The sequence below is a fragment of the Hippocampus comes genome, unplaced genomic scaffold (genome assembly GCF_001891065.2).
Source record: "Hippocampus comes isolate QL1 unplaced genomic scaffold, H_comes_QL1_v1.1 scaffold36, whole genome shotgun sequence".
Lineage (NCBI taxonomy): Eukaryota > Metazoa > Chordata > Actinopteri > Syngnathiformes > Syngnathidae > Hippocampus > Hippocampus comes.
The window spans coordinates 1,777,305-1,789,845 of record NW_017805695.1 but is presented as its reverse complement, the minus strand read 5'-3'; the positions used below and the strand labels follow the sequence as shown (position 1 = coordinate 1,789,845).

At 41.0% G+C, this 12,541-nt stretch overlaps 1 long non-coding RNA gene across 1 annotated transcript in view; it reads left to right on the top strand.

The window, feature by feature from the left end:
* LOC109523045 (uncharacterized) overlaps positions 1-12,279 on the top strand; it is an 18,026-nt gene extending 5,747 nt beyond the window's left edge. Inside the window, exon 3 of the long non-coding RNA XR_002169688.1 lies at positions 12,268-12,279. This is a non-coding gene — a long non-coding RNA (uncharacterized LOC109523045). The remainder of the gene's footprint in view (positions 1-12,267) is intronic.
* Positions 12,280-12,541: the final 262 nt, after the last annotated feature.

Here is a 12,541-nt window from a genome sequence, read left to right as displayed (position 1 = left end):
ATACGGGGGGTTTCTGCAGCAACGGCGACGAAAACAAAATTACGAAGTAGACTGGACATAAACCACACACTTGAGGTGTCATTGTCTCCTATTACCCCGAGATGGGACCGTCTGGTTGCAGAAAATCAAGCTCGGTGCTGTGGTGAGTCGTCATTTTCATGCACTTTGAATTTGCGTTGTATTGTATTTTGAAGGCATTAAACATTGCCATCGCGATCGGAGTGTTGCGGCCAGATTAGACGCTCTTTGTGTTTATTATTATATTTCGAAAACGCCACAGTTTTCATGCAGCTCATACCATCTTATTTTGTTGTATTATTTCCGCCACACCTTAAATGCCGGTCCCTGAAAATATTGTCTGACATAAACCGGTCCGTGGGGCAAAAAAGGTTGGGGACCCCTGATCTAATGAAAATAACATCACAGTTGCTCAGGCAACGTCCAATAATCATGGGCCAGCTTGTGAATGTCAAATGACCAAACTCAGGAAACGGGTCACCGGTTGTTCTTTGAAACCGTACTTTGAAATGGTAAACCTACATTGGAACTTTAAACCGACTTTGAAACCCTAACCCTTCATTGAAACCTTCCTTTGAGACCCTACCTAACCCTACTTGGAAACCTGAGGTCACGCATTTCGACAGTTAAATGTTTAAAGTTCGAATAGTATGAATCTGTGAAAATGTGTGGAAATTAGAGGAAAAAAAAAAGCTTAATTTGGGGGTTTTATTTTTAAATTCCAACTCTTGAGTCTATGTGTGACCTGCGTTTGGCTGGTGACCAGTTCAGTTGCCGAAGTCAGCTGACCCGTACAGGATAAGCGGTGCTGAAAATGAGTTGATAACTTAAATTATGCTGAGTTCCATTTGCGGACACAATCTATAAAAATTTGTGCAAAACTATATTTGCATAACAATTTGGAATGCGGAGTATTGCTTTGTTTTTCTTTAGGTTGAAGTGTTGATATTGTTTTTTTACTTTCATTCTTTAAAATTCCATCTTAGGTTAACTGAAGACTAGATTGCTCTTCCTGACAATAGTATACAACGCTATCCTTCTCTCAAACAAAATTGCTTTTGGTGTAATTATCAAGGCAAGGTATACGTCCTGTCATTTCACTTTTATCTTCACAGACAACATTGGGAAACGGTGACACGCTTGCTTCCCTTCTTCCCATTACCCTCCTCAACTGTGCAGTTGAGAATCGCAGCCTTATTACTCAAGCCTAATTGGTCTGAGCCTGCAGAAAATGCCACATTAATGTATTAAAGCGGTTCCCAGGAGGAGAGGAGGTAAAATGTGGTGGCTGTCGATGTTTCCTCGAAGGCCACGCCATCTAAATCTTGCTGTTCTGACACAGAGGGGACTGCAAGTGTCTTGTTGGCATTCTATTCTGTCGTCTAGGCGAGACTATGCTAAAGTAATCTCCAATTTCTCATCTTATCTGTCACTTTATAAGTTACATCCATAAAATGGCAGCCAAAACGAGAGTTGCTATAAATTCTACCCAATTCAAGATAATATTTTAATACTGTCAAATTGTATTTACGCGATGTAATACAATGTTTACCATTGTTGGTATGGCGCAATTCTACAGAATTGCAGTAAATCATACTGAGATGTGATGGTTTGATATTGTGCCCTTCTGAAGTAGCAAACTAAGCTAGCCACACATAGAAATAGCTATACTGTATATATCCATCAATCTTCTAACGCGCTTGTCCTAATTAAAGTCCCTGGGTGAGCTGCAGCTTATCCCTGGTGATGTTGGACACATCCTGAAATAGATGTCAATCAATCGCAAGCACTGGCGGCTCATCAATAGAGGGTGCTAGTGTGCCGTCCGACATAGAAGGATACAAAAACTTGTCATGAAAATGAAATCTGTGAATAAAAATAGTTGAAAATATATGTGCTGTAGATGTGCTTTTAAATGAGCAGGATAAACAGTATAAAATTAATGAGTAAAATTGCTGAATCTCAAACGATGGCACATTTCTAGTTTGGGCGCTGTCACGTTTGCGAGGTGGTGGTGGACCCCAAAAAGCAGGCAAGAGGGAGGAGCAGGTTGTACTTGAAAGCTTGTATTAAAACTCAAAACTAAATCCAAAACAAACAAGGTTCAAAGTATCAAACAAAACACATGACCGAAGATAAAAGATAACAATGACCAAAACCTGACTGAAACAAACATGACAGCAGCCAGCAAACAGCAACAAACAAACATGACAGTAGCAAAGAGCAAAAATGACCCGACACTGAGTGTTCGGGCTGGGAGTCCTTTTAAAACACTAATTACATAATGACCAACAGGTGTGCAGCTGCAAGGAGAGCCCTACAGTGCCACCTGTTGGTACCAAACCGAATCATGACAGGCACATAATACATTTGCCGATAGACTCTCGTTAAAAGTGTGACATTGTCAGTCGGTCCTCATGCAAGAGGTATACCTCAGGGCGTTGAATTCCACCGCGTCCAGCCAATAACAATTAAAAAGAGGGTGTCTTTTAAAATAGGCTACGAGCATGCACTGCTTCACTCTGAGCGTTCAAAATCTCAGCGCATTGTTCTCTTTTCACGCATAAATATTATAATGTAGAAACTGTACAGTGTGAAGTAAAATTGCAATGTCATTTTTTTTTGTACTTGTGTTTCCCATTGCAGTTCAGCCAAGTCCAATGGATGAGTATTTAGTTTGCTTGATAGCTTCCAAGTTTAATCTTCTAATCTAGGAAGTGTAAGAAGGACAAAACCCACGATGGGTATGTGAAGTTTCCCTCTTCAAGCACTTTTGTTGGAAACCTCAACCATCTTGAAGGTGAAATGATTCTCAGTTGAATTGATACTCTGGCGGCAAGCAGCTAATACTGTACGTTGGCGGATCAATACTTGAGGCTACGTGTCAGCTCAGTGAATTGCTGCAATGTCATTTTTGGTTAACGTGAATTATACGACAGGTGTTGGAGCACTTCAGATCTATCAAACTGTAATCCCCTTAATCCTGAATGTACATTGAGAAACACATGACTGAGCCACGCATTGGCTGGTGGACAAACACACACATTCAGAGTAAGGTTGACCTTCAAAAGTGCGACCTAAGATGTTTTCACACAACTTGTCCATGGGTGAGTGTGTCACATGTACCCTGACAGTTCAGTTTTTACAATCCATTTCCTTATTCTTCTAGTTTGAACTAACATACAATTCATTCATTGATTCACGTACATTATATTACACTTCATGCATTGGTAATGAATACATGGCAACGACATTTTGTTCACCATCATGGTTCTTTGTGGTCCTAATTAGAAATACTTGGCGGCGGCTACGTACAGTGTTTTATTTAATGTATGTTTGTACAAGTGCTTGCTGTGTACGACAAAATGCTTTCACAAATTGACAGCTTTGTTGATTTCATCGTCGATTGATAGAATTTTGAATGTCACACATAACACAGGTCAACAAATTTTCATCAGCCGTTATATTTTTCCTGTTGGTCATGTGTTCTCTCTATCCACAGTCTGTCCTGGTGAAGTGGTGGGCGCCGGGCGGAGTCACAAAGCTTCAGCACTCGTCAGATCCACTTGTCTGTAATAAGCAGTGGATAGCATTTAGGTTCTGCTCCAAATGAGCAGTGCTGGAGGATTGTTTTGCATGCTGTCTTACTGTTTGCCATTCCCGCATTTTTTGTTGTTGTCGAAACCAGAGTTGTTGTTCTAGAAGAACTTAACGTTTGTGTCCTGATCCTGACGAGTGGCAAACCTGGAAGTGTGTCGTCACACCAAGACAACAATTGCGGTGCTCACTATGGAATGTGTACAAACTCAGTCAGAAATCGCTTGATCTTGATTTTAATAATCAATCAATCATCATCATCATCATCATCATAATCATAATAATAATGAAAATAATACCTGATGTGCTAAAGAAAAAACTTGGTGGTGCCTCATAAATGTGCACAAAAAAAAAGAGTTCATCTGAACATTAAACATCTTGTCTTTGTCGTGTCTTCAATTAAACATAGTTTGAAACGCACTTGCAAATCATGGTATTCTCTTTATGTTTACATTTTACACTTCATCGGAATATGGGTTTAAGTAGAAGCTTTGTTGTTAGTACATACTGTATACAAGGCGGAGAAAAGAAATGAAATCAAGCTAGCGTTCCATATGTAACGTCATAACCTGGTTGCATTGCAAGCATTAAATGGCTGAGTGAGGCAGAAAGGAACAAAGTCCATGCTGCTTTCTGCTGCCAGCAGGTCATTAACAATGGAAATGTCAAATTTTATGTCTAAACTTGGCTTTAACGAGAAGAGAAGGAGCTAGAGAGAGAGAGAGTTCATTTTAAAATGTTCCACCTGCAACCTTATTCCAAAGTCGTTCTCACTTTAGTGCCTTCTTTTTTTTTTACAAATTAGTTAAAAGGAGGGAGGAGAGAGAGAGAGAGAGAGAGAGAGAGAGAGAGAGAGAGAGAGAGAGAGAGAGAGAGAAACTCATTCTTGTGACTGTCTCTAGTCAATCTTGAGATTGTCCCAGAATTCAATTGCTGAGTAAGACATTTTGCTATGATAATTTGTCTCTGGCATTTCAAAAATGTTTACATGAGCGGAAAACGTCCAGGAGCAGGCATAGGCAAAATGAGAGGCAACGGGGACCCTCTCATTTTGCCTATGCCTGCTTTTCACCACACTACAATAACAGCAGTCATAATTACATCTGCCTTTTCAGACATAGCATTGAAAGATGCAAAATCAGCCCTCGCAATTCATCTCAGGTTTGATAAATCATATTGCTGATGCTAAATGAATGTACAGTATTTGAACCCCCGAGAATGCACAAAGTGAACAGCACCCAAATTTGCCCATTTGGTAGACGTAATTCTGGGTGTCCCTAGTGAGCCAAACTTCTGTTTGCATCCACATTTGCACACACGGATCTTGAATGAATCAGCCCAAAAAAGCAACAAATTAAATAAAAAAAGTTTTTTAAATAACAAAACTAGCACTCCATTGTATTGTACTCATTAAAATTAAATACATGAATGGGTATGAAACCCTGGTACTAAACTGTCTCCAGGGCTAAAATTGTTAACTGTAGTATCGATTAACTCCAGACCTAACCGTTCTGTTAACAGTCTTCAAGAAATTAATCAAATTAATTTTACATTTATTTACGCTATATGAATGCAATTGCAGGTCACACCTAGGGACAATTTAGAATGCTCCACGAACCTGCCATGCATGTTTTTTGGAATGTTGGAAGAAACCGGACTACCCGGAGAAAACCCACACAGGCACAGGGTGAACTTGCAAACTCCACACAGGAAGGATTCGAACTCTCAACCTCTGCACTGTGAGGCTATGTCACAAGCTATGGGTTGTGACCAAAAGAATGAGATCCCAGATACAAGCGGCCGAAATGAGTTTCCTCCGCAGGGTGTCCGGGCAAAAAAAAAAGTGGTTTGTTATCAATATATCACATTGCTCTAGGAACTAGTCCAACCATCCTCAGTAGTCCCAAAAAAAGGGTCTATCAGTCTCCAAACTGAGGACTTAAATGCTGAGCGCAAACCACACTTGTATATATATTGTGCTGCATTGGTAACATTTAATGAAGATTTGTCTTCATTGTGTTAAGTTTCTGTTCAGGTCACGTTTGGTTTTGTTCCCTTAATGTGCCCTTTTTGTCGCCACCCATTCTCGTCATCAGTGTCCCTTTGTGTTGAACCAATCAGCTCCCTCAACCCTTCGTGTCTTGTCCAGGTGTTTCTCTTTGTCTCGTCACTTGGCTTGTATTTAGTTCCTTGAGTTCTGTCAGTCTTTGTTGGGTCATTGTGAGTGTATGTGAGTATACGTGTGCTCCTGTCATGTTTTGTTTCCTGTCATAGTTTTGTTTGTTGCTTTGGTTCCTTGTGATTTCCAGGAATTTGTTGGAGTACGTCGAGTTGGCGTTTTTCCAGTGTACTCCTGTGTGTATTTTTGTGAAATGCATTTCGGTCAATCCACACTGCTCCTCCCTGCTTTTTGGAGTCCTCTAACTCCACCATCACGCAAAACGTGACACATTGCGTCTAAAGGATAATCTGGTTTCATTTCCAGGTCCATATATTTATAGATGTGTTATGAATTATTGAAGGCTCATTTTCACATCTTTTTTGGGACTCCAAGCTTAAACTTGGCAATTATTTTCTGTTGCACTTCTTCACATCAGCCTCTCATCTTCACTCCCTCTTTCTCGCCTGTCTGTGCGAGTATTCCCTGTTTCACACTCTGCCGAACGAGTTGAGCTGCAATCTCCTTTCAAGAGTGGAATACTGTGTTCTCACAAGCTGCTTCACTTCTCACCTTTGGCTTAGCTCGAATTTCCTATTACCACTTTTATAAATCTCCAGTAATACGAATAAAAACATATTTATTGCAGCAAAAATGGAACTTGAACTGCCGTGATTGAAAAAGTTGGGGGATTTCTTGGTTTCAAAACTAAGTTTGTTGGGGAAACAAAAAAAACTATAACCCCAAACAGAAAATGGAATTTAAGAGGAGGAAGGAAGCAACTAGCTGTTACATGTAGCTTTCCTTAGGCTATCAAACCTTTTGTGTTTGCAATAACCGGGGTTCTTGAACTATAACACCTTTCCAAATCATCCTTAGTCAGTCATGAACCATCCATCAGAAACGGTACTGCATCTTGAAGTGGGAAAAGTCTAGTGTGATTCAAATGTTAATGCATCATCTCACACAAATGTAATAGAATTGCGCAAATGGTAACAGATGGCTGCAGTGACTGTCCAGGTCCAGTGGGGAAGCTTGCCAATACACATATGGGATGAAATGTATGACATATATGCATTTCGGTCAATCCACACTGCTCCTCCCTGCTTTTTGGAGTCCTCTAACTCCACCATCACGCAAAACGTGACACATTGCGTCTAAAGGATAATCTGGTTTCATTTCCAGGTCCATATATTTATAGATGTGTTATGAATTATTGAAGGCTCATTTTCACATCTTTTTTGGGACTCCAAGCTTAAACTTGGCAATTATTTTCTGTTGCACTTCTTCACATCAGCCTCTCATCTTCACTCCCTCTTTCTCGCCTGTCTGTGCGAGTATTCCCTGTTTCACACTCTGCCGAACGAGTTGAGCTGCAATCTCCTTTCAAGAGTGGAATACTGTGTTCTCACAAGCTGCTTCACTTCTCACCTTTGGCTTAGCTCGAATTTCCTATTACCACTTTTATAAATCTCCAGTAATACGAATAAAAACATATTTATTGAAGCAAAAATGGAACTTGAACTGCCGTGATTGAAAAAGTTGGGGGATTTCTTGGTTGCAAAACTAAGTTCGTTGGGGAAACAAAAAAAACTATAACCCCAAACAGAAAATGGAATTTAAGAGGAGGAAGGAAGCAACTAGCTGTTACATGTAGCTTTCCTTAGGCTATCAAACCTTTTGTGTTTGCAATAACCGGGGTTCTTGAACTATAACACCTTTCCAAATCATCCTTAGTCAGTCATGAACCATCCATCAGAAACGGTACTGCATCTTGAAGTGGGAAAAGTCTAGTGTGATTCAAATGTTAATGCATCATCTCACACAAATGTAATAGAATTGCGCAAATGGTAACAGATGGCTGCAGTGACTGTCCAGGTCCAGTGGGGAAGCTTGCCAATACACATATGGGATGAAATGTATAACATATTTATTTTTGATCAATTAAAGTTATGAAAGGAATTGTGTATTTACATATGACAAAATAAAAATGAACTTCATCCACCCATCCATCCATTTTCTGATCTCTTTATCCTCACAAGGGTTGCTGGGCGCACGAGAGGCCATGCTAGCTGTCTTCGGGCAAGTAGACAGGGGACACCTTGAACTGGTTGCCAGCCAATCGCAGCGTACACACAGAAGAACAACCATCCATGCTCACAATCACACCGAGGGACATTTTATAGTGTTTCATTAACCTGCCACACATGTTTTTGGAATGTGGGACGAAACCGGAGTACCCGGAGAAAACCCACGCAGGCACAGGGAGAACATGCAAACTCCACACAGGAACCCTGCACCTCTGCACGGTGAGGATGACGTGCTAACCAGTTGACCACCAGGTTGTTGGGGAAACAAAAAAAACTATAACCCCAAACAGAAAATGGAATTTAAGAGGAGGAAGGAAGCAACTCCTATAGCTGTTACAAGTAGCTTTCCTTAGGCTATCGAACCTTTTGTGTTTGCAATAACCGGGGTTCTTGAACTATAACACCTTTCCAAATCATCCTTAGTCAGTCATGAACCATCCATCAGAAACGGTACTGCATCTTGAAGTGGGAAAAGTCTAGTGTGATTCAAATGTTCTTGTCATGTCACATTTCAGCCATTTTTGACAGGAATTTTGCAGGATTTTGTGCAAGCATTGTTCCTGCAGTGCTGATTATGATGAGAAAAAGATGGCTGAATCTGAAAATGATTTTGAATATCCATCCGTCCATTTTCCGATCCACTTTATCCTCACAAGGGTTGCTGGGTGCGCGAGAGGCCATGCTAGCTGTCTTCGGGCAAGTAGGCAGGGGACAGCTTGAATTGGTTGCCAGCCAATCGCAGCGCACACACAGACGAGCAACCATCCATGCTCACAATCATGTTTTTGGAATGTGGGACGAAACCGGAGTACCCGGAGAAAACCCACGCAGGCACAGGGAGAACATGCAAACTCCACAAAGGAACCCTGCACCTCTGCACGGTGAGGCTGACGTGCTAACAAGTTGACCACCAAACCGCCCCAAATTAACCTCCGAGACTCCCTTGAATTTGACTTGGTTAATTTATTCAGAATATATTTGCCTCTCAAAAAATATAGATAAATATTTGATCAACTCCTGATTTATCATTGACAACCATCTCCTCCCGCTCTTAACTTCATCATCTAATTAATAGATAGCAAAGGGGGACTATCCGCACAGAGGTGTGACATGGAAATGAGGAGAATTTGATGGCAGATACCAATTCTTTGGCTTGTCATGTCACATTTCAGCCATTTTTGACAGGAATTTTGCAGGATTTTGTGCAAGCATTGTTTCTGCAGTGCTGATTATGAAAAAGATGGCTGAATCTGAAAATCATTTTGAATGCTCAAGGACACTTCGGCAAGGTCACAATAGCCAGTGATTAAAACCCCCAACCTCGGGTTGGGAGACGACCACTCTACCACTGAGCTATGCTTCCCCCATGACAAAGGAGGAGCACTCTGTCCAAAATGTCATTTCACAGACATTCACACGCGCATACAATTTAGAGTGTTCCATTAACCTACCACACGTTTTTGGAATGTGGGAGGTAAACTGACTACCTGGAGAAAACCCACACCTGGGGAGAATATGCAAACTCCACACAGGAAGGCCGGAGCTGGAATCGAACCCGGTACCTCTGCACTGTGAGGTTTACACGCTGATCACCGAGCAGCTCCATTTTGAACATGTGAAAATATATTCATAACATACAGTATATCATCAGAGTAGCACATGTAACCACCTTTGTTTTATAGCATTTTTTTTCTGTACATTGTTTTGTGACGTAACGGCAAATGTCCTTGATATACTTTTCTACCTTTGGTACCCAAAGCGTTTACATTTATTTACCTACTGATGACGCGGCATCAAGAGCAACTAGGGGGTTCAGGATCTTGCTCAAGGACACTTCGGCAAGGTCACAATAGCCAGAGATTAAAACCCCCAACCTCGAGTTGGGAGACGACCACTCTACCACTGAGCTATGCTGCCCCCATGACAATGGAGGAGCACTCTGTCCAAAATGTCATCTCACAGACATTCACACACGCGCACACACTAAAAGGAAAAACAACCAACTCAGTCAAAGTGGATTGAGTTAATGAATAAAATAAAATCCCAAGTTGTTTATTTAATTATTCATAGTCAAAATATCATTCATGATTTATTATGTTCTCGGTGTGTTGCTTTTGAAAGAGCATGGCATATAATTTGTGGTCCGCTGGGTCAATATAATTGACAAGGAGGACATTGTTTTCTGCTGTTTTGGTCAAGTATTGTGTGTTTGTGTGGCCCTTTTTCTTTTGATGTCCATGGGGAGGGGTATGCTGTATCAATATAATTGATGAGGAGGACATTGTTTGTATATATAGACATCTGAAGTGGGAGATGACCAATCCACACTGAGCCATGCTGTTTTTAATTGGTTTGCAAAACAGCCAAAAAAATTCACAAGAAGTTCTTCAGATTGGTGGGGTCATACGAGCAGCAAAACTGGGAACTGGAAATTCAAAGTAGCTTGTCCCAGTTCCTGGTGATTCTTTTAATGCCTCTGGAGATCGTGTTCAATGGTTTTAAATGATTTTTTCATGAAAAATCAATTTAATGACTTAGTGCATTTAATGACCCACGGCACCCCTGATTCGTGTGCAGGTGTGTGCATGTGATGGATGCAGCGGACCCATTTCCAAGATTTGAAAAGCAATTGATCTCCATTTGCAACGTACATTCAGTTTTCGCACTAATCAAAAACAAACAAAAAAACCCCCAAACATGTCCTGTAACTGCAGACAAAAGTCTCCCTCCTGTCCTAAAGAATCACTGTTACATCAATATAACGCCAGCCCACTGCATAAATATTCTCAAAAGAAGAGCTGATTTATCTGCTCGCTCTGGCCTTTCACACAGCAAGGCTCAAAGGTTAACAATGTAATAACTCACCTCATGTGTTGCTGATGACAATCTGTAGGGAGAAGTAAAGCAAAAGCGTTGTGCAGCAGAGTAGTCAGAGATCCAGTTGCGAGGCTGTCAGGGTCAGAGTTTCATGATCTTTTGAGGACTAATTTGTCCAAACGTTAACCGGGAGCCCAGTTTGCTACTCACCTTTTCTTCAGTATTATTTCTGTCTTTTTTAATGCAGAAATCCAGTTTTACAAAAGTTTTCAAATGCTGCCATTCCAGTATCGTAACCTCCTTTTATTTCATTAACCTCCTCAGTACAGTACACATAAGGGTAATATATATATATGAGATGTAGATCTCTTCCTTTTCCTTTGCATTGAAAAATGATTTATTTATATTATTACACAACAAGGGGTAGGACTAGATAAGTTGTATACTTCTTCCTACTCCTTTGAGCATATAACGGTGATGATGTTTGTTTTACTTACTTTTTACTTTTTATTTTTTCTTTTGTAACTTTTGCTTGCCATTTGTCAAATTGTTATTGTATTGTATGTTCAATAAACTTCAACTTCAACTTCAACCCTGATGCCAGCCCACTGCATAAATATTCTCAAAAGAAGAGCTGATTTATCTGCTCGCTCTGGCCTTTCACACAGCAAGGCTCAAAGGTTAACAATGTAATAACTCACCTCATGTGTTGCTGATGACAATCTGTAGGGAGAAGTAAAGCAAAAGCGTTGTGCAGCAGAGTAGTCAGAGATCCAGTTGCGAGGCTGTCAGGGTCAGAGTTTCTTCAATAACCTTAATGGGCTATTGGTGTAAATAAAGATGAACACATTCATCATGTGAAGTAGTGATCTGTCATGTCTGGACATTAAAATTATGATATTGTAGTGCTAGTGGTGATTATGGGATTATGGCTTTAGCATCTCAGTTTAGTTACGATTGCTAAAATTATGGCACATTATTACATACCAAAACGATTACCATTTTTGTTTTGTTGTATGGGAAGAAGAATCCTGAAAATATTAAAAACTGCATATCCAAAAATTAAACATGCACTCTAATGCGTATGAACCTGGAAAAGCCTTATCAAACGGCAAGAGCAGCACACATGCAAACACCTCCTTGTGTCACAGCATTCTCGAATCTCCAAAACACAGTTGTCACATAAACATGAGTGCAAAAGGACGCAGTTTGAAATCTGTTTGACTTAAAAACGATCCCGCTTGGGGCAAAAATGAGCACATAACACCATCCAGTGTGGGTCCTTGGGCAAGATCCTTCACGCTAATGCCTACCTCATACAATGATGAGAGACAATAAAATGAATGACATGCTCAGACGTCGCCCGGCCAAACAAGGTCTGCGTCAGGTGCTGGGGAACCAGAGCACCTTGATGAAAAATGGGCTACTGGAACAAAGCGGAGATGGGCGAGATGCGATAACATGGCTCTGTTGGAATGCTACTACTCAAGCAACCCTAGTCAGAGGGGTTACATGCAGAGAATGCGGGCTGAATGGTTACTTCGAAACCCACAGTCACGGTTGACCACGAAACAACTAGTAGCTCAGACAGTCAGTTGACCAAGAAACAACTAGTAGCTCAGTATTCCAAAATCCACAAACGGCAATTGGTGTCACAACTTGAGATTGATGAGGTACAACACAGATTCCATGGTGAAGGGCCCCAGGCTGCAAGATCAGAGGAGGAGTTCACACCAGAGATTGGGAGGCAAGCCCCAATGAATGCAAATGCAGATGATGAGATTGGGAGGCCAGCCCCAATAATGCTGAGCGAGGCAGCAACTGACCTGAAAGCTAAGATCATGGCAAGAATGAAAGCTGG